At 33.9% G+C, this 26,159-nt stretch overlaps 1 protein-coding gene across 2 annotated transcripts in view; it reads right to left on the minus strand.

Annotated features, from left to right (window-relative positions):
• The window catches only part of DMD (dystrophin), a gene marked incomplete at its 5' end in the record, with an annotated part of 2,126,456 nt that overhangs the window by 1,242,185 nt on the left and 858,112 nt on the right, over positions 1-26,159 (minus strand). The window lies entirely within an intron of this gene.

Consider the following 26,159-nt stretch of genomic DNA (forward strand, 5'->3'; position numbering starts at 1 on the left):
ATAGAAAGACATTGAAATCATAACTAAAAAGATAAGAGACCTGGAGGATAGAATCAGGACATCTAATATGTAAAGAATATAAATATCAGAATGAGAAAAGACAAGAGATGGAAGAGAATAATTAAAATAATTTTAAAACAAAACTCTCCTAAGCTAAAAATATTATTGATTTGCAAAAGTTAAAAATGTTACCCAGGTACCAAGAAGAGCTAAAGAATAAAGACACATATTTATAAACATATTGAAAAATATCCTAGTGAAAATTTTGAATTCTGAGGAATGGGGTGGGGGTACCTTACAGAGTTTGAGACAAAGAGAAATATATATATATATATATATATATATTTCTCTTTGTGTATATATATATATAAACTTGGACCACCATATATTTATATATATATATGTATATATATATATGTGTATATATATATATAAAAATTTGGACCAACATCATACTTCTTACTGGCACAATGGAAGCTCGAAGACACTGAAATTTAAAAGACAATGGACACTAAAAGACAGTGGTCCACAACCTATATAGGCTATTAACAGAGGAAGAGAGAGATTCAAGAGCGCTATTATTATTCAAAGAATCCATCATTATGATAGCAAAAGAAAGATCATTTTGAAAATTTAAACATTAAAAGGGTATACATCCTTATATAATTTTTATGAGAAAATTTCTCAAGTATTCCAACAAAATGAAAAATAAAGTATAATAAAGATTTCTAAACAGAAGGAAATAAAGAATACAAAGAAACTGATGAACAATAAACTCTGTGAGGCTTTTCTGTTAAATTTAATACAACAGTGGTAGTTTAAGTGTAATCTGAGTGATAATATGACTTCTTGAACTAGATACTATGAGGAGAAACAACAGTAGTTAGGGACAAAAATTATATATTACTAGTTTTTAAAGGACTTTATCTTGGCTTGAAAAGAATGAGGAGTTGCTGAACAAATCATGTTGGTGGGGAGATCAATGTTCTCATTTAATTTTGGTGTAAAACTACAGAGATATAGGGTTAAAATTATTAAAAACAGGAAACTAAGTGCTAGTAAAATAGACATGCAGAGTGCAACTTCAAAAATATCAGCAGTATGAGGAGGGATGCAGTAGTATTCAATAAGGATGGTGAATTACAAAATTATGAACAAAGGACACGAGCAAATAACAACCATAAAATATGATAGAAGGAATTTATACAACTATACAGCTATAAGAGTTATCATAACAATAATGAAGTTGGTTACATTTCCCCACTAAAAGATGAAATACTGTCAGATGGTTTAAAATACACAATCCATCTATAAGCTGCTCAGGAGAGTCATTAAAAAACAAGGACACGATGGCATATAATGTAATGATAGGTGATGTTACATCATGAAAATAATTTGTAAAAAGTTAGAGTCAAAATAGTAATATCAAATGAAACATAATTCCAGGGCAAATGGGTCCAGATAACCATAGTAATAAGTCACATTTTTTACAAAAAAAATAAGTCATTAATTGCTATGCCCCAAACATTTGTCTTCATTTTACATATGGTAAAAATTACTAGAAATAAAAGGAGAATATGATAAAATCACAGCTATAAACGGTAGCTTCCATACAGCTCTTCCAGAATTTTTGGATCAGAAAACCCCAAAATCAAACCAAAACAAGCAAACAAAGAAAAATAAGAATAGAGGTTTTTTTAAACAATAAACTAAATTTAATCCATGTTTGTACAAAATGTAAAAGGATATTCTTCTTTTATATTACAGGGACGTCAAAAAAAAGATCATATATCCATAGAAACTTTAAAAGGATAAAAAATAGAGATTTTACAGATCACCTCTTTTTATAATATAATAATCCACAAATGTAGAGAAATGATGGAATAAATTTTGGTTTATTTCCTAAGGCTATTAAAAAGGATGCATCAGCTATGTACGTATTGCCTGGAAAAATGTCTGTGAAAGATTGGTATATTTAAAAATCATACACAGACTGAGGCAATATTTTAAAGAAGAGGCAAAGCATTATCTATCTATCTATCTATGTATAATATCATGGTTAAGAAGCATATAGTATGAAAGATAATGCTAACTTGTAAACATTTCTTATTTCAGAGGGAGTGAAATTGGCAGGAGGGAGAAATGAAGAGTACTCATTTTTTTTAATATACTTTTGTATTGATTGAACTGTTAAACTGATATTGTATTGATATTACATTTAAAATAACTATATAAAACTGAACTAGTGTTAAATAGTAGAAGCAAAAGGATAGAGTTTTCAGTGGTAAATAAAATTTTTATTTAACCTGTTTATTAAGAGTCATGGCCCCTTCTAATTGGCTTGACCATCACAGGCTGTTTTCAATTCAATCAAAGCTGTAGGAAAGTATATACTATCAATTTTCTGAACCGTACAGAAGCATAGACCAAGATAAAAAGCTTAAGAAAGCAGGATTAATGCATTTTGAAAGAATTTCACATTATCACCTAAGACAACATTGACGGCCTTCACTGCACACCTAATTGACTGAAGGGGTCTTGCAATGACTGGCGGCTGATTCTGCACATGAACAGAACTATTTTTAGGTGCTTGAGGTTCTTGAAGGTGAGTGAGGAACCTTAACAGTAAAGGGAAAACTCTGCTCTTATGTAAGAGTTTTTTGACTGATCTTGAGCTCAATTTCAAACGATTAATTAAAATAAAAATAACTAATGAGAAAAATACTATAGACAAAGCAGATATTTAGTAACGTTAGAATTATGGCAGACTTTTTTTTTTTGGCTGCAATTTTGAAATGACTATGTCAATTCTTCCCATGCATTCTAAATTTCTTTTGATAAGCTGAAAAAGTTTCCTATTTCTTTGGCCTGACATATGAGACTACCTTTATGTAAATGCCCTGAATCTGAAAAGGCAATGATAACCCTGAGATATAATAATAATACTATTTACAAAATTATATGGCCTAATTCCAAATTACATGAGTTTGACAATTACCCCACATTCTAGTCCCCTTTTTAATATTCACAATTACTTTATATGTCTGTAATAAAAAGTGGGGAGTTACAAAACAGAACTTTTGGAACTTGATCGAAAGATGGAGAGTAACCTATAAAAATTATCATCTTAATGAATTTAGCAGGCATTTTTTTTCAAAGGCAAACATGTATTTTACAAAGAAAATTTATGCATGCAAATATTTATTATATATGCATGTAAGTTTATACGTATATATGGAAACATATATAGTTGTATGTATATATGCACATGCACACAGCACAGATAATAGATACAGATATATAAATTAGCTGGCAGCAGTATTTTGTGATTTAGGAAGCTAATATGCCATTATGCATTAAACAATTTCACATTTAGTTGATGAGATATTAATAATTTTAACCTAATTTTATTTGGGAATAAACTGGTAAAATAATCAAATTGTCCAGGCTAAGTATAAATCAAATCAAATAAACAATAATAAACACAAATAATCTCTCTCTCATTCTCTCTCTGTCTCTCTCATTTCTGTTGCCCTGTACTAAACAGTTTTTCAAGGCCATATGTCCCTATATCCTTCTATACAGGCCCTTTTTTGACTCACTTCCAAGCTGTAGCTATTATATCATATTTCTGTCATTTACTCCTTTTCCTTTTCTTTCTGGCTTCTACTCAGGGCAGAAAAACAAGATAATAAGTTTGTTAGAATTATCCCTAAAATCAGTGAGATTAAAAAAAAAAAACTTTCAAAAATGAACCTGAATAGTCCTCTCATAAAGAAATTTAAGTAAGCTATGGACTTTATGAACTTTATCAAATCAACTTAGAGAATCCGGAGGCCTTTTGTTCTATACCATTTCTGATTCTTGGCTGTGTTCCAGGTAATTCATAACGCTGTCCATCTGACCTCTGAATAAATTAGGTGCTGCTGTGAGTGTAGAAACTATTACGTTTAATGTTATTTTCTAAAATAATATACTTTGCCAAGTTATAAATAACTTTGTAAAAGATGATTGCCACTGAACAAAACCATTTTTTCTTACCAAAGACTATGCTCAGTTCTTTCTTAGAGTTTTGTGAGTTTAATGATACCTTGGGCTTAACGTGCTCCACTTTACCATCAAGATAGTTTTGCCTGAAATAGCTTGTTCCCTGTCAGTGTTCCAGAAAATAATTATCATTGTATTTTCCCATGGCAAGAATTCCAACATAAAATTGAACTGCTCTGCCCAGCACATTTTCAACTTTTAACTCTAAGAAACCATATTCACACAGTTTTAAATTTGTTTTAGATCATATACTTAAAAGGATAATTAAATGAAGTCTTAACATACCTTCTATTTCTTAAAACCCTGTTTAAAAGCAACTGCAACAGAAATAAAGTGTTTTGCCAAATTTAAAAAAAACCTATACTAATTTTTCACTCCTCAAAACTTATAAGAATATTGATTTGCTTACTTTTTGTATCTAAACCAATTATTTTAAGTATAAGAATTAACTAAAATCATGAATATAAAGCAGTCTGCAAATTACAAAAGTATTTGTCATGGCTATTTATTTGGAAATGAAGAATATAAGAGAAGTGTGTATATTGCCATAATTCAAAAAGAGTCATGTACCAATATGTTCATTGCAGCTCTATTTACAATAGCCAGGACATGGAAGCAACCTAAGTGTCCATCAACAGATGAATGGATAAAGAAGATGTGGCACATATATACAATGGAATATTACTCAGCCATAAAAGAAACAAAACTGAGTTATTTGTAGTGAGGTGGATGGACCTAGAGTCTGTCATACAGAGTGAAGTAAGTCGGAAAGAGAAAAACAAATACCGTATGCTAACACATATATATGGAATCTAAGCAAAAAAAAAAAGGTCATGAAGAACCTAGGGGTAAGACGGGAATAAAGACACAGACCTACTAGAGAATGGACTTGAGGATATGAGGAGGGGGAAGGGTAAGCTGGGACAAAGTGAGAGAGTGACATGGACATATATACACTACCAAACGTAAAATAGATAGCTAGTGGGAAGCAGCCGCATAGCACAGGGAGATCAGCTCAGTGGTTTGTGACCACCTAGAGGGGTGGGATAGGGAGGGTGGGAGGGAGGGAGATTCAAGAGGGAAGAGATATGGGAACATATGTTTATGTATAACTGATTCACTTTGCTATAAAGCAGAAACTAACACACCATTGTAAAGCAATTATACTCCAATAAAGATGTTAAAAAAAAAAAGCAGTGTATCTTTCCAATTTGGAATCTTCATGCTTTCAGTTTTAAATTTTGATGAAGCACAGGAAAAGTAACACTTCTATGTTAAAGCAACTGGTGCTATTATGGGATCTACATATTTTTGAAACAAACAAAAGAAGGATTTAAATCCAGAGGACGAAAACATTTATAAGAAAACAAATAATGTATTGGTACATTTATTATATGTCAATGTATATTTTAAAAATATAGTAAGCAGGTGTTGTAATACCCTAATTCCACTCTTTTTGCATATTTGTTCTTGTATTTGTTTTTCACACAGGACCAAACAAATTCCAGAATCTCATTCCAGGAGATAATGCTTGTGGGCCAATATTCATTGCCTGGAGGGCCATAAAACGGGAGACAATCACCGATTTTTAGAGCTTTCCTTGCCTCATTCTCAAAACTTCAAGCAACCAACAAAAAAAACTTGGCAGGAATGGTGCTCCTTCATGTGAGTAAGTTTCTCCAAATTGATGGTTCCCAAACTTTGTATTTCATGGGTCAATAAAACACTACCAAAAATGTCAGGGAACCTCACAATGTTCCAACCTTTATTTTTGTAGTAAAAGACATTGTAAGGAAATAATAAAAAGGAAAAAAAAAGAAAGAGTAAAGAAAGGGCATTTTAATGCTGCCCCCTCCAACAATAAACTGTAGAAAGCTATACTTTCAGAAGAAAGAAAGAATTTTTGAACAAATTCAGCTCTATGAAAACTGCAACACATTTGCTCTTATTTTTCTTCCCTTTTCTACAGACCAGTGAAAACTTTCAGATACTGGTAGACTGGCACTGGGGCACCACTGGTGCAAGAATGCAGAACCAACAACTCTGAACTATATGGAATTACATAAGAAGAGGCTATACATCCATCCATCCATTCATTTACTAAACATATTTTTATTGAGTACCTACTCTGTGGTAGCATCTATATATTAGGAAAATAGTATTTAGTAAGACAAAGTCTCTGCCCTCATGGAGCCTACATTCTAATGGTAGAAGAGAGATTATAAACAAGAAAGCAAACAAAATATTTTAAAATTGTGGTAAGTGCTATAAAGGAAACACCTGGCTAAAGTTGGAGAGCATGATGGAGGGGATGAAGGGAATGTTATGAAAAACATCATACAGGATGCTGAAGGATGCATTTGTTCGGCATCTTGAAACATGACAGGAGACAAGCAGACAAAGACCCAGAAAGAAAGTCACAAGAGACCAGAGGGCAGAGAGCAGAAGCAAGGAGAACTACAATCCTGCAGCCTGTGGAACAAAAACGACACTCAGAGAAAGACAGACAAGATGAAAAGGCAGACGGCTATGTACCAGATGAAGGAACAAGAGAAAACCCCAGAAAAACAACTAAATGAAGTGGATAGAGAAAGGCAACCTTCCAGAAAAAGAATTCAGAATATTGATAGTGAAGATGATCCAGGACCTCAGAAAAAGAATGGAGGCAAAGATTGATAAGATGCAAGAGATGTTAAAAAAAGACCTAGAAGTATTAAAGAACAAACAAACAGAGATGAACAATACAATAACCGAAATGAAAACTACACTAGAAGGAAACAAGAGCAGAATAACTGAGGCAGAAGAACGGATAAGTGACCTGGAAGACAGAATGGTGGAATTCACTGCTGTGGAACAGAATAAAGAAAAAAGAATGAAAATAAATGAAGACAGCCTAAGAGACCTCTGGGATAACATTAAACGCAACAACATTCGCATTATAGGGGTACCAGAAGGAGAAGAGAGAGAGAAAGGACCAGAGGAAATATTTGAAGAGATTACAGTCAAAAACTTCCCAAACATGGGAAAGGAAATAGCCACCCAGGTCCAGGAAGCACAGAGAGTCCCATACAGGATAAACCCAAGGAGAAACACACCAAGACACACAGTAATCAAATTGGCTGGCAAAAAGTAAAGACAAATGATTGAAAGCAGCAAGGGAAAAAAGGCAAATAACATACAAGGGAACTCCCATAAGGTTAACAGCTGATTGCTCAGCAGAAACTCTACAAGCCAGAAGGGAATGGCATGATATACATAAAGTGATGAAAGGGAAGAACCTACAACCAAGATTACTCTACCCAGCAAGGATCTCATTCAGATTCGATGGAGAAATCAAAAGCTTTACAGACAAGCAAAAGCTAAGAGAATTCAGCACCACCAAACCAGCTCTACAACACATGCTAAAGGAACTTCTCTAAGTGGGAAACACAAGAGAAGAAAAGGACCTACAAAAGCAAACCCAAAACAATCATAGGAACATACATATCGATAATTACTTTAAACGTGAATGCATTAAATGGTCCAGCCAAAAGACACAGGCTTGCGGAATGGATACAAAAACAAGACTCATATATATGCTGTCTGCAAGAGACCCACTTCAGACCCAGGGACACATACAGACTGAAAGTGAGGGGATGGAAAAAGATATTCCATGCAAATGGAAATCAAAAGAAAGCTGGAGGAGCAATACTCATATCAGATAAAATAGACTTTAAAATAAAGAATGTTACAAGAGACAAGGAAAGACACTACATAACGCTCCAGGGATCAATCCAAGAAGGAGATATAACAATTATAAATATATATACACCCAACATAGGAGCACCTCAATACATAAGGCAACTGCTAACAGCTCTAAAAGAGGAAATCGACAGTAACACAATAATAGTGGGGCACTTTAATACCTCACTTACACCAATGGACAGATCATCCAAAATGAACATAAATAAGGAAACAGAAGCTTTAAATGACACAATACACCAGACAGATTTAATTGATATTTATAGGACATTACATCCAAAACCAGCAGATTACACTTTCTTCTCAAGTGTGCACGGAACATTTCCAGGATAGATCACATCTTGGGTCACAAATCAAGCCTCAGTAAATTTAAGAAAACTGAAATCATATCAAGCATCTTTTCTGACCACAACGCTATGAGATTAGAAATTAATTACAGGGAAAAAAATGTAAAGAACACAAACACATGGAGGCTAAACAATTAATTAACAATACGTTACTAAATAACCAAGAAATCACTGAAGAAATCAAAGAGGAAATCAAAAAATACCTAGAGACAAATGACAATGAAAACACGACGATCCAAAACCTATGGGATGCAGCAAAAGCAGTTCTAAAAGGGAAGTTTATAGCTATACGAGGCTACCTCAAGAAACAAAAAAAACTCAAATAAACAACCTAACCTTACACCTAAAGGAACTAGAGAAAGAAGAACAAACAAAACCCAAAGTTAGTAGAAGGAAAGAAATCATAAAGATCAGAGCAGAAATAAATGAAACAGAAACAAAGAAAACAATAGCAAAGATCAATAAAACTAAAAGCTGGTTCTTTGAGAAGACAAACAAAATTGATAAACCATTAGCCAGACTCATCAAGAAAAAGAGGGAGAGGACTCAAATCAATAGAATTAGAAATGAAAAAGAAGTTACAACAGACACTGCAGAAATACAAAGCATCCAAATAGACTACTACAAGCAACTCTATGCCAATAAAATGGACAACCTGGAAGAAATGGACACATCCTTAGAAAGGTATAACCTTCAAGACTGAACCAGGAAGAAACAGAAAATATGAACTGACCAATCACAAGTAATGAAACTAAAACTGTGATTAAAAATCGTCCAAGATGGGGTTTCCCTGGTGGCGCTGTGGTTGAGAATCTGCCTGCCAATGCAGGGGACACGGGTTCGAGCCCTGGTCTGGGAAGATCCCACATGCCGCGGAGCAACTAGGCCCGTGAGCCACAACTACTGAGCCTGCGTGTCTGGAGCTTGTGCTCCCCAACAAGAGAGGCCGTGATAGTGAGAGGCCCACATACCGCGATGAAGAGTGGCCCCCGCTCACCGCAACTAGAGGAAGCCCATGCACAGAAACGAAGACCCAACACAGCCAAAAATAAATAAATAAATAAAATTAAAATCTTCCAACAAACAAAAGTCCAGGACTAGATGGCTTCACAGGTGAATTCTATCAAACATTTAGAGAAGAGCTAACACCCATCCTTCTCAAACTCGTCCAAAAAATTGCAGAGGAAGGAACACTCCCAAACTCATTCTATGAGGCCACCGTCACCCAGATCCCAAAACCAGACAAAGATACTACAAAAAAAGAAAATTACAGACCAATATCACTGATGAATATAGATGCAAAAATCCTCAACAAAATACTAGCAAACAGAATCCAACAACACATTAAAACTATCATACACCATGATCAAGTGGGATTTAACCCAAGGATGCAAGGATTCTTCAGTATATGCAGATCAATCCATGTGATACACCATATTAACAAACTGAAGAATAAAAACCATGTGATCATCTCAATAGATGCAGAAAAAGCTTTTGACAAAATTCAACACCCATCTATGATAAAAATTCTCCAGAAAGTGGGCATAGAGGGAAACTACCTCAACATAATAAAGGCCATATACGACAAACTCACAGCAAACATCATTCTCAATGGTGAAGAACTGAAAGCATTTCCTCTAAGATCAGGAACAAGACAAGGATGTCCACTCTCACCACTCTTATTCAACATAGTTTTGGAAGTCCTAGCCACGGCAATCAGAGAAGAAAAAGAACTAAAAGAAATACAAATTGGAAAAGAAGAAGCAAAACTGTCACTGTTTGCTGATGACATAATACTATACACAGAGAATCCTAAAGATGCCACCAGAAAACTACGAGAGCTAATCAATGAATCTGGTAAAGTTGCAGGATACAAAATTAATGCACAGAAATCTCTTGCATTCCTATACACTACTGATGAAAAATCTGAAAGAGAAATTAAGGAAACACTCCCATTTACCATTGCAACAAAAAGAATAGAATATCTAGGAATAAACCTAGCTAGGGAGACAAAAGACCTGTATGCAGAAAACTATAAGACACTGATGAAAGAAATTAAAGATGATATCAGCAGATGGAGAGATATACCATGTTCTTGGATTGGAAGAATCAATATTGTGAAAATGACTATACTACCCAAAGCAATCTACAGATTCAATGCAATCCCTATCAAATTACCAATGGCATTTTTTACAGAACTAGAACAAAAATTCTTAAAATTTGTATGGAGACACAAAAGACCCCAAATAGCCAAAGCAGTACTGAGGGAAAAAAAAACGGAGCTGGAGGAATCAGACTCCCTGACTTCAGACTATACTACATAGCTACAGTAATTAAGACAATATGGTACTGGCACAAAAAAGAAACATAGATCAATGGAACAAGATAGAAAGCCCAGAGATAAACCCACACACCTATGGTCAACTAATCTATGACAAAGGAGGCAAGGATATAGAATGGAGAAAAGACAGTCTCTTCAATAAGTGGTGCTGGGAAAACTGGAAAGCTGCATGTAAAAGAATGAAATTAGAACACTCCCTAACACCATACCCAAAAATAAGCTCAAAATGGATTCGAGACCTAAATGTAAAACGAGACACTATAAAACTCTTAGAGGAAAACATAGGAAGAAAACTCTTTGACATAAATCACAGCAACATCTTTTTTGATCCACCTCCTAGAGTAATGGAAATAAAAACAAAAATAAACAAATGGGACCTAATGAAACTTAAAAGCTTTTGCACAGCAAAGGAAACCATAAACAAGACCAAAAGACAACCCTCAGAATGAGAGAAAATATTTGCAAATGAATCAACATACAAAGGATTAATCTCCAAAATATATAAACAGCTCATGCAGGTTAGTATTAAAAAAACAAACAACCCAATCCATAAATGGGCAGAAGACCTAAATAGACATTTCTCCAAAGAAGACATACAGATGGCCAACAAGCACATGAAAAGCTGCTCAGCACCACTAATTATTAGAGAAATGCAAATCAAAACTACAATGAGGTATCACCTCACACCAGTTAGAATGGGCATCATCGGAAAATCTACAAACAACAAATGCTGGAGAGGGTGTGGAGAAAAGGGAACCCTCTTGCCCTGTTGGTGGGAATGTTAATTGATACAGCCCCTATGGACAACAGTATAGAGGTTCCTTATAAAACTAAAAACAGAATTACCATATGATCCAGCAATCCCACCACTGGGCATATACCCAGAGAAAACCATAATTCAAAAAGACACATGCACCCCAATGTTCACTTCAGCACTATTTACAATAGCCAGGTCATGGAAGCAACCTAAATGCCCATCGACAGATGACTGGATAACGAAGATGTGGCACATATATGCAATGGAATATTACTCAGCCATAAAAAAGAACGAAATTTGGTCATTTGTTGAGACATGGATGGATCTAGAGACTGTCATAGAGAGTGAAGTAAGTCAGAAAGAGAAAAACAAATATTATATATTAACGCATATATGTGGAACCTAGAGAAATGGTACAGATGAACCAGGTTGCTGGGCAGAAATTGAGACACAGATGTAGAGAACAAACATATGGACACCAAGGGGGGAAAGCGGTGAGGGTGGTGGTGGGGGTGGTGCGATGAATTGGGCGATTGGGATTGACATGTATACACTGATGTGTATAAAATTGATGACTAATAAGAACCTGCTGTATAAAAAATAAATAAAATAAAATTCAAAAATTAAAAGAAGAAAGTCACAAGAAAAGGGAAGTACGATTGCAAAGACCCTGAAGTGGAAAGCATTTTGACAAGTTTGAAGAAGAGGAGGTCTTTGTGGCAGTGCATTAACTAGGCTGTTGTCCACTAGGGAAGCCAATATATGAAAGGGGAGAGATCTCTCAGAATAATTTTCCCCACAGAAAACAGTGAAGTGTATCTATATATGTGGCTAGCAACTAAAATACAGTGTGAATCATATTCATATGTTTCATGTATATTTGTGATAGTGTAGATACTAATTGCAGTGCAGAAATTGAATTTTGTATAGATCATAAAGGGAGTTGTAAACATTACAGATTACTGTATTTCTTAAATAATTCATTTATTTATATTTTGCCACCCAGACATTCTATTAGATAAAAATGTAGTAACTATTATGGAAAACTATTTGCATGGATCTTCTGGAAAACTTCTCAGTTGATTTGTCTTGGCAAAAGTGCCCATGTATCACTATCCAGCTATCCAGCTAATAATGCCTCTAAGTTATGAATTAATCTAAACATCTTAAATTTGCACAGATATGGACTCTTGCTTTTCATTTTAGCCATGCACCTTTTATCCATGGATTAGTCACCATGACATGTACTGCTATATTTAAAATGCTATATTTTAAATGGATAACCAACAAGGACCTACTGTATAGCACAGGGAACTCTGCTCAATATTATGTAACAACCTAAGTGGGAAAATAATTTGAAAAAGAATAGATACATGTATATGCATAACTGAATCACTTTGCTGTACACCTGAAATTAACACAACATTGTTAATCAACTATACTCCAATATAAAATAAAATGTTAAAAAAATTGCTCATGATTATAGCATATGGTGTTAAATTTGAGAATGCAATCAGCTTGGACTTTCATTTAGTTCTCTAGTAGATAGCTATTACTTATTGAGTATTACACTCAGAGATTAAAGAAATAAAAGGGTAGAAATTACAGAATTTTTAAGCAAAATTATGTTGTAAATGAAGTCCCTGTGAATAAATGCATTTGTATCAGTAAGAATAAAACTAAATTTCAAACACACTTTAAGGTTTCAAAAGCCATTGGCTCATAAAAAAGGGCAGAAGAAATATCTGAGAACTCAGCAAACTTGAAAACATTGTAACAACCCTTTTTTTAATTTCATGAAAATCAAAGTTAGGAAAGCTATACACTTGAATTAATTTTATTCATGTGTTCTAAGAATATGTTCCATACAATGAGACTCTTAAGTAATCACTGAAGAATCAGAATGATTCACAGATGGTGCAAGTGATTCAATTATTTCAACCAGTTGTTGCAGGCATGCTCAGAAGGATATTACCAACCCCACTGCAGAAGCCATCTGAGCTCCCTTCCAGCTGGTGTTCCATATTTTGAAAGCAAATTTAGATTGGAGAAAATTACACTTTTTATTGTTATGTTACAAACGGAGGTCAAATTGCTGTGTATAAATTCTTGTACTTTTTTTTCTTTTCGTTGTATGAGTTATATTTATCAAATATCACGTCTTTTGTATGATTGCTATGGATTCACCAATGTTCTTTCACGTTTTGTGTTGTCTGGCACATGAGAGGCACTAGATAAATGTTTATTGAATGAAAGAAATACCAATTCAATGTATCCAAAATAAAACTTGTTTCTTTATTGACTCCCATTAAGTGTATGGAATTCTAATTTTCCTGAACCCTTGTCATTATTAGAGGGTTCTCATTAAAAACAAATTATAAAAAGAAACCAATATAATAAAACAATACCTCGCCTAAAAAAGACAATATCAACAGATCTCTTTGTTAATTTAATAATTATAACTATACCTTGATGTTGGAATCCTTGTTCTTAATTTTATGGGAACTCAGGGAAGTTGCTTGACAAATTTTAGTCTGTTTGGTTGTTATAAGGATTAGAGATACTTTGTTGTAAAAATCTAGACTTGTATGCCTCAACTAGCCTCAGAAAATCTGTTATCACACAACAAAATAACTGATATTCATAATAATTTCCATTAGACTAAGAAAAGATAAGCTTTGCTTAATGCTTTTATTCACAATTGTAACAGACTGTTCCAAAATAGTTCTATCAAATAAAATCATGTTTCAAATAGTATCATTCCAAGAAAGAGAATATTAATTTTAGTGAAATAAGTTACTTTGTCTGATACCAAAAATGAGGGATATTTATTCTAATTTTACTAATAAAATTACATAATAAAACTGCACCTTCCAATAATGCATCAGATTCAATTTTGTGTTTGTATCTAACATTTATGGAAAATCTATCATTATTAATATATTTACCATCAATAATATCTCTAGAAGATTGTGCTAAATTTCCAATAGAAAAATTTGATACAGTATATTACTATAAGAAAGGTAATGTTATTTTAAAGTTTATATATTGGACATCAAATTGAATTGTGACTATAGTTCTTTACTGTAATTCAGAAGATAAATAACATATAAAATTATGTACCTAACATAGACATAACCTAACTATACAATAACTGTGCATGTTAATATAAGCCATGAGTCTAGTTTAACACACTTATATTAATATTTTTAATTTACTGTGCTATTTAGAGTATCACTTGAGGTAATATTTCTGAGGTACTACATTGTATAACTCTTATTTATAAAATGGTGAATTTGTTTAAACTTACAAGAATATTAACTTGCAATTGACATCTTATTTCATACACAGTAATGGCTTTGGTCTGGAGAGATGCAGAAAAATCAAAGCCCTGTGTTAATGTAGTGGATTACTCTCCTTGGCCAATTCAACTAGTGTTCTTAAGCCTCAGTTTCCTGTTTGGATTATTTTATTTTGATAGTTTATATGTTTACTTTTCTCTCTCTCTACTTCAAAAATTTTATACTCTTTATCAGGTTAATAGTTACTCTAAAATTATCAGCATGCACAATGAATTTTGCGTGGTCTCCTGAGCATTAAGAGGATCTTACAATGATTTTATTCATCATTGATTGATTGATTGATTGATTCATTCAACAAATATATACTATGTACCTACTACTTGCTAGTCACTTCTTTTGGTTCTGAGGACACAGCGGCAAAAAAAAAAAAAAAAAAAAAAAAGAAAAGAAAAGAAAAGAAAAAAAGATGAAAATCCCTGCATTTTTGGAGCTTTCATCATAGGGAGGGAGATAGATAATAAGATAAAGAGTGAAAATATTTATAACATTCCTGGTAATGCATTTTATGGAGAATAATAAATGGGGAAGGGGTCGATGAAGTGTGTCACCAAGAAGAACACTTTCGAATAAAGACTTGAAGGCAGAGTGAAGGGGTCATATAGACATCTGGGGGTACAGAGTTTTAGGCTTAGGACATACAGTGCAAAGGGGATCTGCCCGATATGTTCAAGGAAGAGTGAAGAGGTCAATGTAGGTAGAGCAGAGGGGATAAGAGGTAGAGTACTAAGAGATTAACTCCAGAGAGCTAATAGGGGCCAAAGTCATATATCCTTTAAAACTCATGTAAGGATTTTGGATTGTACTCTAAAATAGATTGGAATCCATCAGAGCATTTTCATCACATAAAGCACACCTGATTTATATTTTCAAATGATGTCTCTGTTTATTGTGTTGAGAATAGGTAAAGGAAAGCAAGGGTACCCCAAATTTTGAAAGGGCAGTGTTGCCACTATTGTTCAGGGGAGAAGAGTGGTCTGTTTATAAAAATGTTGTGGTCATGAACTTATAACCTGGTATTAAAGTCACGAGACTGGATGAAAAAAGCAAGGCAGGGAGTATAGATAGAAAGTGGAAAATGTCCCAGGACTGAGTGCTGAGGCATGTCCACGTTACAGGAGAAAAGGAGGCACCACCAATGGAGTCTGAGAAGGAACATCCAGAAAGGAGGTAATGAGGTGAGGAAGTCCAACCAATTTCCTTCTATACTATATGTCACTGACGTCCAGTATTTTAGTCCTATTTTGTACTTTAGTACATAATTTACACAAATTTATATATAGCAAATATTTCTTCAGGCTTTTGTCGTGGTTTAGCATTTTCTTTGCTCATCATTCTCCCTTGCATCTTAAATCATCTATCTAGGGTTATTCTCCTTCTGTTCACAAACCAACCCTGTGGTGCATACATGCTGTGGAATATTATGTAGGCTCTAAAAATGTTTCCAAAACTTCATTTTACTAACATAGAAAAAGACATATGATATAATATTTAGTGAAAGTCCAGGATATAAAATTATCTTAACACAACATGAAGATGTATAGACTGATAACTGAATATACATTAACAGTGGCTAATTCCAAAAACAAAACAAAAACCCCCAAAACAAAAAACAAACCCAACCAACCAACCAACCAACCAACCAACTAAAAAAAACCTGAGGATCCTTCAGTGAGACTTTCTCACTGGTTATCTCTCTCAGTTTTTGTTTGCCCGAAAAGATCTTTATTTCAATGTTAGTGGGCCTCTCACAGCAGTGGCCTCTCCCGTCGCGGAGCACAGGCTCCAGACGCGCAGGCTCAGCGGCCATGGCTCACAGGCCCAGCTGCTCCGCGGCATGTGGGATCTTCCCGGACCAGGGCACGAACCTATATCCCCTGCATCGGCAGGTGGACTCTCAACCACTGCGCCACCAGGGAAGCCCCAATGTTACTCTTGAAAGAACGAGAGTTCCTATGAGTATACAATTCTAGAATCATAGCTGGTTTTTCTTTCATCATTTTTGAAGACATTATTCTATCACTTTCTGGCTTTTATCACTGCTCTAAAATCAGCTGTCATTATACATGTCATTACTTTCTAGGTAAAGTGTCTCTCTTTGGCTTTGGAATTTATCAGTTTCATTATGATGGTATATGGGTGTATTTCTCTTTATGAAAAAGGAAAACAGCTTGATATTTACTTATTTTCAACCTATTGGAACTTTCACTAATTTTAGAAAACCCTAAGCAATTATCACTTCAAATAGGGCCTCTTATACTTTTACTCCATGCTTTCCTTCTATATTTGACATTCTCACTCTCTACCTTTCTTATCCTTTCTTTCGAATTTTTATTTTTTTTTAATATTTTGGTCTCTATGCGTGTTAGGTAATTTATTTTATCTATCTTCCAATTTTCTAATTCTCATTTCTGTTATATCTAATTTGATGCTTAACTTGTCCAATGAATTATTAATTTCAATTATTATATTCTTCTATTTCTTGAAGTTCTATTTGATTCTTTTCAAAATTCCCTGGTCATTATCTTATTATCTCTGGTCCTTAACTCATACTTTTGATGCAAACTTTTACTACTCTAAAAAAGTTAAACATGTTTACTTTACATTTTGTACCTGATTAATTCATTATCTTCTGTCTTTAGGAGTTGGATTCTACTGCTTTTTTCCTCATTGGAACTGCCATTTTAATTCTACAAGCATGTTCTTAGAACTTTATCTGTGGGAATTATTTAAAGTCTGGATTTAAGCAGTGTCAAACTAGAATGTATTTGTATCTGCTTCTGTTAGGTACATGGGACACTACCAACTCAGAATACCTTAAGTTTCTGGCTTTCAGTTTCTCAGGACACTAAGCAGTGTGAACTCTGGACACCGAAACTTCTGCATGTTGTCCTTCAAACCAGTGGCCTTAATAAAAAATATTTTAGAACTTCAACATTTTTGGTGGTTGATTATCTCTCTTAATTCTATAAGAAAGGAGTTATTAACTTTATCCGGAGGCTCAAATATTTAGTCCAATTTGCACAGGTAATGAGAGATGCAGGATATAATCCTAGGTTTTCTTATTCCAAGCATAAGAGGTATTACAAAATATCAGTTTTTCTAACATGAGTGGAATCCACTTTATAAACAGTGGCCTAGTCTTGATTTTGCAATAGCAATACAATAGAAATTTGGAGATTTTTTACTGATTATCAGAACCTTCAGTTAAATGAGACTCTCCTGCTCACATATGTACGTGTCCTGTGTCTTTTATAAGGTATTTATATATTCTTTATGTTTTCATAGATTTACTTCAATTAATCTTGGTTGGGACGCCAATGTGTTTATTCTATTTGTGGGTTCATGCCTTTCTTATGATCTGGGAAATTTTTAGTCATTTTTCCTCAAATATTGTGTCCCACATAATCTGTCATTTTCTTTTGCAATTATATTAGACATAAAACTTATTATTCTGTTCTCTCAATATTTCATATTTTTGTATTTTTTATCTTTATGTGGTGTATTCTGATAATTTTATCATAATGACTTTCTAATTTTCTCATGTTTGTTTAGTTAGGTGTTTAACACACACTCTTAGGTTTTTTTTATTTCTATGACTAGCTTTTGGTTTCCAGAAGTGTTATTCAATGTGTTATCATCATAAATAACTGTGTCAGTATTTTTATAAATTAATGTTTATTTTATGCCTTGGTCTCTATTTTATTTTCGACATATTTACTTTAGAGCGTGAAGTAGTTTTCTATTAAGTTCATGAAGCACTAATTCTCTTGATTGTTACGTTAGATAACTCTAAGTCAAAATATATTATTTCTTCATGTGAGTTCTAATAGTTCATTGTGAACCAATCTTCAGTGTTCGTGTGTCTGTGGGACACTCCTAAAAGAGTGATTTATTGTATGATTCTGTGAGAAAACTCTAAGGATTTCACCAACCTGGGAACAATTTTATATTAATTTCTCAGTTCAGGAGTCTAGAGGCTTGTGGTTGGTGTCAAAATTCAGATCCCCCACAACTCAGAAATAACTTTCACAAATTTGTTTCTCCAGTCAGAATCCTTGCCAGATGAATTGGCCTTGGGAGCTGGATTTATCTATTCCCCCTCTACCTGTCAAGGGAAGCCCTTGAAAATTCAACATTTAGACAGGGTTTCCATTTACATCTCTAGCAGATGTTGTATAACGCTACATATTTTCTACTAAAAGCCTTTAAACCTTTCTCCTAACCATGAGGCCCTCAATCCAGGCTTAGTATCACATGAGATGATGTGCTCATTTATGGCAACTAGGAAGAAGGGAGGCTCCATCACATATTTTGAGCTCAGCTAAACTGTTTTAAAATTGTATTTTATCCAGAATTTCCATACATTTGAAATGAGAGGTGAGGAAATCAATCAGATGGTTATCTTCCTGGAAGTTGATTCTAGCTTAACATACTCTATTTACTAAACAACCATTAAACTGATTCTCTTACATAAACTAGAAACCAGAAAAAAAAAAATTACTAGAGAAATGGCAGTAACTATTATGGTCACAACAGTCTAGAGAAACATAGAGTCTTGATTTATCTATTTTTTCTTAACTCTTGTGATATGTTAATTACAAAATTGAAGCTCAGAGGAGGAAAATTTTATAAGCAGCTACCTCCTGGTCCATTTCCCTAGCAACCATCATTAGTCTTTTATATTCACAACTCTGTTTACTAAAGAGCACTCTGTCTCTAAATAAGAAAATTATTTATGTCACCATATTCTCTAAGGATCTTGCATTGGCAGCTCTGATGGTCTTTGTTGTTACTTCAAGGCAAAGAAAAATTCCATGTAGCAATTATTCAAAAAGTAAGTTTCCCCTTTATTTTGGTCTCAACATTAAATGGTTATCATTATGTGATAGAAGCAAATGTACAAAAAATGAGTAGTGCAGAATGAAATCTAGGTTCAGACATTATTTTACATAAGGTGATGGCAAGCAGCTTTGTGATTACTTTTTTGTACATCTCTGCTTCATTTTAAGAAAATCCAAAATAACAAAAGCATAATGATAAAGTGATGTTTTTCCCAATTTTTTTTTTCTGAAGAACATTAGTTCTTCACAATCACTCAAACAGGAATACTATCATAAAACTGAAATGAAATTTCCTCCTTTGTACTGCGACTATCCAGATGTGAAAGTCTGCAGAATCTATTCCCCTCATAGAAATTCATAATCACATTTGCATATCAAAAGCCCTGTAAAATTCTAGACTAAGGAAACTTTGCTTAATCCAGTGTTTCTCAAACTTACTTGGATGCTAGATATCTTTTCTTTCTTTTGAATAGCTCTCACTGTATCTTGGGAAGCACTAAGTTCAAGTTAGGTGTCTTCCATTTCTTACATGTGCCCTTGGACAATCTCCTTAACTTTATTTAGATTAATTTTCCTTTCTGGAAAATGACAATGAAAATAATACTTACTTGAGAGGGTTACTGGTGGGAACAAACTAGATACATATGAAAACATTTTGTAAATGTAAAGTTCCATTCAAATTCAAACAATTTTTAAAAGTTAGTAGAGGAATGTGTACACTGTAAGTGTTTTCATTTTACAAATTATTCACTTAAGGACTAACTTGTATAATGCATTTCTTGTGGCATTTAAATAAATCTAACAATTTTCTATTAACTTTTCAAGAAGTTCTATATTTTGGCAATGTGTACTTTTAATGTTAAAATACCTTACTACAATTTACTCTGATGTAGTAAAAGCTATCCTTTGCAATACGTTGTTATAATCATCCTCATATTCCCTCTTTACTACCTCAGTGTTAAGTTTCAAGAACTTTGTCTTTTCTCAGTATACACACTTCCAGAAGTAACTGTACTAAAATCTGCCGTTCTGAAGAGGTGTCTTAAACTCCCAGTTGGCATGTATAATTATAAGGAGTATAAAATATTTTTAAAATAGAAAAAATACCTATTAAGTATTACCTGTCTAGATTCTACATCAAAGTTCCACTAAACGTTCATTGTTTCTAAATGAAAAGACGGCTAAGTTATAGTACCCATGTAAAAGTCTACGTGGAAAATATTCCATGAAGAAACAATATGTACAAAGGTCCTGAGGTGGAAATGATGCTGTGTGTTTAAGTATAGAGGAGAAACTTTTATGCTTCTATGACAGGAGAATGGCAAAAAGGGAGATAAAGTTGGAGTAATATAGGAATGAGAGGCAGGAACCAAACTACGTAGAAGCTCGTAAAATTTCATTAAAAGGGTAGTGAGCAGCAGGGGCTTGAGAGAATCTCACATAAGCTTTAGGAATTCTCTGGCTTCACTAAGGAGACTATAGTGTAGGTGGGAAAATATGGGAAGCAAGGATTAGATGCTGCTGAAGTAATCAAGATGAAAGATAATACGCTAAGGTTTCTCCAATAAGGGTACTGAGCAGTGGTCCAATTAAAGATGTTATTTTGCAGGTAGAGCCAACAGAATTTGAAGTGAATTCCATGCATGATGTAAGAGCAAAGAGGAATCATGGATGATGCCTAGGCTTTGGACCTAGGTGAAAGGGCAATTTACTAACACCTGGAGAGCTTGGTAGCAGCCAATTTATGTAGGAGAGAAAATTAATTATTCTTGACTTGGCGACCTTATGTGTGAGATACCTGTTAGGCATCTAAAATAAGAAGTTGAATAAGAAGTTGTTGGATGTAAAATGTTGAATATCAGTATTATTTACTTGGTATTTGAAGCCATGGGATATCCAGGGTAAATGCAGTTGTCGTATTTAGAAAAGGGACATTGCTTTTCCTTCTTCCACTAAGATGTATTTTTGTATTTTGTGTGTGTATATATATATATATATATATATATATATATATATATATTTTTTTTTTTTTTTTTGCTTCCCTTCCTGGGACAGGTCATGCATGTATGCCTATTCTAAAGGTTTACTACATTTTTTTTGCCTCCTAGAAAGATGATAGTTGGCAATAATTCACACTGAACACATTAGGCACAAGCCTTATATTTGCTGCTACCTTCTAGAACAAGCCTTTTATTTATTGTATTCTCCTTGCTGTAAGATCAAATCACTTTTATATTCTCATAGCACTCAATGTTTTCCTTTGCAGAAATTGCCACAATTTTAGTAACTAATTACAAGATAATTTTTCCCTTTTTTTATATATAGAAAATCATTTTATAGACGTTTATGTAGCTTGCTCCTTCTCTCCAGCTCCATTTTCCTTCTTACACTAGCACATCGTTTAGTACTTCTTTCTGAAAGAGTCTTAGATAATGTATTCTTAGTGTTCCTTTATCTGAAAATATTTGTATATCTGAAAATATCTTGTCTTCATTCTTGAATCACAGTTGACAGAATTCTTTTGAACATTCGCCTTGCACATTAGATATTATGGAAGATATTATTTCATTTTCTTCTAACATCTATTGTTGAGGAAAAGTCAGCCAGCCTGCAGCAGTTTCTGCCTTTAGTCCTTGGTAGCTTTTATGATGATCTTCCTGATCGTTGATGTTCTGGGTTTCATGCAGACCTTGCTAGGTGTGAACTTGTTTTTATTTATTACACACTGGTTGAGCCTTATTCAGTTTGAGGACTCATGTAAATTGAGCTTTATTAAATTTGAGGACTCATGTAAATTGAGATTTATTCGATTTTGTTAAATGTCAGTCATTTATATAAAATAATGTCTCTTCCTCAGGCTCTCCACTCTTTTTAGGCATATGTCTGAGCTTTTTATTCTATCCTCTCCATCTTTCAGTATTTTCAGCAAAGCAAAATTTTCCTCATCTTTCAAGTAATATATTCTTTTTTATTCTATAATGAATCCACCATTAAAAAGTTGTTTGATTTATTATTTCAATAATTATGTTAATTTCTAGACTCTATTTTATCAAAGTTTCCTATTCACTCTTCAAAATGGCCTGTTCCTATTGTAAGAATTCCATTCCATCCTTATTTTCTAAATCTTTTTGAACATTAAAAAACACAATTTCATGTCCTTTACTGACTATCTTCTTATCTCTAATTTCCTCAGGTGTGCATACTCCTTTTATTTTTTGGTGTGTTAACATCACTCACAAAAGGAATCTTTTTATACCCATTGTAATTTTAGTCTGTGAGCTTATTTTGCTCAGGAGTTTCACATAAGCTCCAGATTGTTATATATCCTCACTGTGCAATTTTGTGGTTGTATTTTCTTGGGATTTCTGAGGTTAACTGTCTAATGCTAAAATTAAGCTTAATAAAATTATGCATAGTTTTCTATTAAGAAATTTTCAAAGCCTTTATGTTTTTTCCTCTTTTTCTTTACCTTGCTATAGAAAATAATTTAGATAATGCTCTATTGTCAAGTTTATGGAGAATTATGCCTTCATTGGTAGAATCACCAGCTTTGTATGAAATTTCCTGCAAATATTTTGTGACTCTAAGCAAAACTACCTGGCCAAAGATTACGGAGCCTAATTTGCAATTTACATTGAACAAAATAGATCTATCTGTTGTTAATAACATTTTATTTTTTTATAAATTTATTTAATTAATTAATTTATTTTTGGGTGCGTTGGGTCTTCGTTGCTGCGAGGGGGCTTTCTCTAGTTGCGGTGAGCAGGGGCTACTCTTCATTACGGTGCACGGGGCTTATTGCTGTGGCTTCTCCTGTTGCGGAGCACGGGCTCCAGGCACATGGGCTTCAGCAGTTGTGGCTCACGGACTCTAGAGCGCAGGCTCAGTAGTTGTGGTGCACGGGCTTAGTTGCTCCGCGGCATGTGGGATCCTCCTGGACCAGGGCTCTAACCTGTGTCCCCTGCATTGGCAGGTGGATTCTCAACCACTGCGTCACCAGGGAAGCCCCAATAACATTTTAAATCTGTGGTACCCACTGAGCCTAATTCTCTTAATGACCTACAAAGATATTATAAATTTTTAAAATAATGTGTCTCCTTTCCAATGTTAACTTTTATATAGGAAGAGGAAGAAAACAATTGATTCACTTAACCTCTATAATGTAGCGGGTATTTTACATATATTTCATTAACACAAACATCCTCATCCCCATGGTAGAGATGGAGGAAACCAGGCTGGGAGAGACTGGTGATCACACAACCAGCAGATGGAATCAATGGGATTCACAATCAGGGCTGTTCATCCCAGGGAGTCGTCTATTTTACTAGAACACACTGCTGTTATAAAACATCCTACAGAAAACATTCCTTATGTTCAGTTTACAGTCGTTGTTTGGTCTTCACTGAACAGCCAGGTCTCTAAGCCAAAAGGAACTACATTAGAAATGTCTTGTATTCCTAACTAGGGTGGGGGCTTCAACATGCTCAATACCTGGAGAAAATCTTACCTGCTTTCGCCCAGTCTGTTTTCCCTTCTTTCTGGTCTCCAGGATTGTCCTGAGGACAATGATTTGCAGATATTCTCTTCTCTGGTTTGGTCTGCACTCCTACCTGGCCTGGGGCTGCTTCATGGCTCCCTGAGACAAAGTTCTATGGCTTTTCTGAGCTTTACTATTGCCATATATAACTCTGACCTGGACATAGTCCCTGAAGTACACTAATTTTACACTGCTTAGTCCATTTCTGAGTCTTTATCTCTAAAGTAAAGACAATTGAGTTCTCATTTTAAACTCAGTTCTCAAATGTTAAGCACTTCATAGTGCTTTCTACCATCTTGGATTACTACTGCTAAGATATGAAAGATCAACTGAAAAATCCCTGAGCCCAAAGAAAGTCTAGAGTTTATATACAGAGAGAAGAAAAAGGGACATTTGAGAAGAAGAAAGATGAAAGAAATAGAGAAGGGCAATGGAAGAGAAGGAAAGGAATTGTGAAGCTATGACTACCTGTGCTACATCAGAGCCATTGTAGGATTACCCCAAACATAACTTTTAGTTAAGCCGTTTGCTTGTGGCTATCTCAAATATCCTCACCTTAGATTAACTGGGAAAGGTGACTCTAACCAGTGGACATGTGAAATCAGTTTTTTAATATGTATTAGTAATCAGTGGAATATAAAGATACATCTTGGATTTATCTGTCTATTCATCTGTCTGTCTATCCATCTGTATCATCTTTCAGGTCTAATAAAAATCCAAAGCTAAATATAATTATAATAGTAAATGGATTATTCTTCATGCATATTGTTATTGCTTCTATTATCATGGAAAATTAAAAGTTAACATAAAAATATTTTCCCCAAGCAAGGCACCTTATGAATTTTGGATCCTTCAGATATAAAATCAAGAAGAAATGTTTTATGAAGAAAATATATTATAGTATCTTACTATAATTTATTTTAAAAATTCCATACTGGTTCACTTATCCTTACTTTATTTCACCAATCATTATTTCGTTTTACAAATATTTGTTAGAGCCTATTATGTGCAAGGACACAATGGCATTTTAAGTGAGTTGTTTATGGAGATTTTTGATCCTGTGTCTATTTAACTATAAAGTGTTAATAACTTACCTTGACTAAGTTGTAAAAGAAAAATTAATCCTGGGTGTGTCAAGATATGGGGGAAATTGGAATGCAGAAAATAGTGAGTAGTAAGATAATTCAAAGTGGAGGACTTAAATGATGTATTAAATCGAGGCAAAAATATTTTACTTAAATTTTCTTTATGGTTGCCTTAATCTTTCAATTCATTTTGCATCCACAGACACAGGCTTTCTGTTAGTGTAAGCTTGAGTAATTTATGACATATTATGCTCATAATATCTACTATGAAGGATAATAGGCTGAAACGTGCAATGAGTTAGAATTGGACTTTAAATGTAATATAGTTTCAACATACCTTACGTTACTACTTCCAATTTCTCAGAATATTCAGCTACTATTAAATCTTAAGGTACTGGATTCCTTAGAAAACAGTGTATTCATGGATTTTTCTAACACGTTAAAAGAAGTAACAATATGCAGTATTTTTTTCCCTTGGTTAATAAGCAACATTAACAAAATTATATGCTTATAAAATAAAGTTATATTAATTGTTTAAGACATATTCAAACATTTACCCCGTATTAAATGGAATCAACAACATCACAGAAGAAATTCCCAAGAAACTCTCACCTATGGGTTGAAACGAATGCAATTGTCATTAACATAGGTCAAAAAGGGTTGAATATCTGTTGGTTTCATGTAAGTCGACCTAACATAATTACAAAGCCTCATTTTCCAGACTTTCAGACCCTGGTTTTGTGAGGAGCACTGTCTTTGCATAATGACAGAGTGGTGACCATTCTGCTTCACTTTACAATATCTCAGAATAGGAACAAAAATGTACCTGTTAGAAAATCCCTATGGTTTATTCCCTACTACAGATGAAGAGCTAAAAAGACCAAGCTTACGATTATGGATTGTGTTTTTAAAGAGAGAATCACAAAATTTCCATCCAGTTGTTTGAAAGAAAGAAGAGCAGTTGTTTCTTTTCCTTTTGGCTTATAATAGTTCAGTAGTAACAATATTTGATATTTTTCAACCTGCTATCAATTATTAACAATCTTACTAGGCATACAATCCTTCTAATAAGCCTTTTAACCCATTGAGTAGCTAAGCGAG

The sequence above is a fragment of the Leucopleurus acutus genome, assembly GCF_964270905.1.
Source record: "Leucopleurus acutus genome assembly, chromosome: X".
NCBI classification, from domain to species: domain Eukaryota; kingdom Metazoa; phylum Chordata; class Mammalia; order Artiodactyla; family Delphinidae; genus Leucopleurus; species Leucopleurus acutus.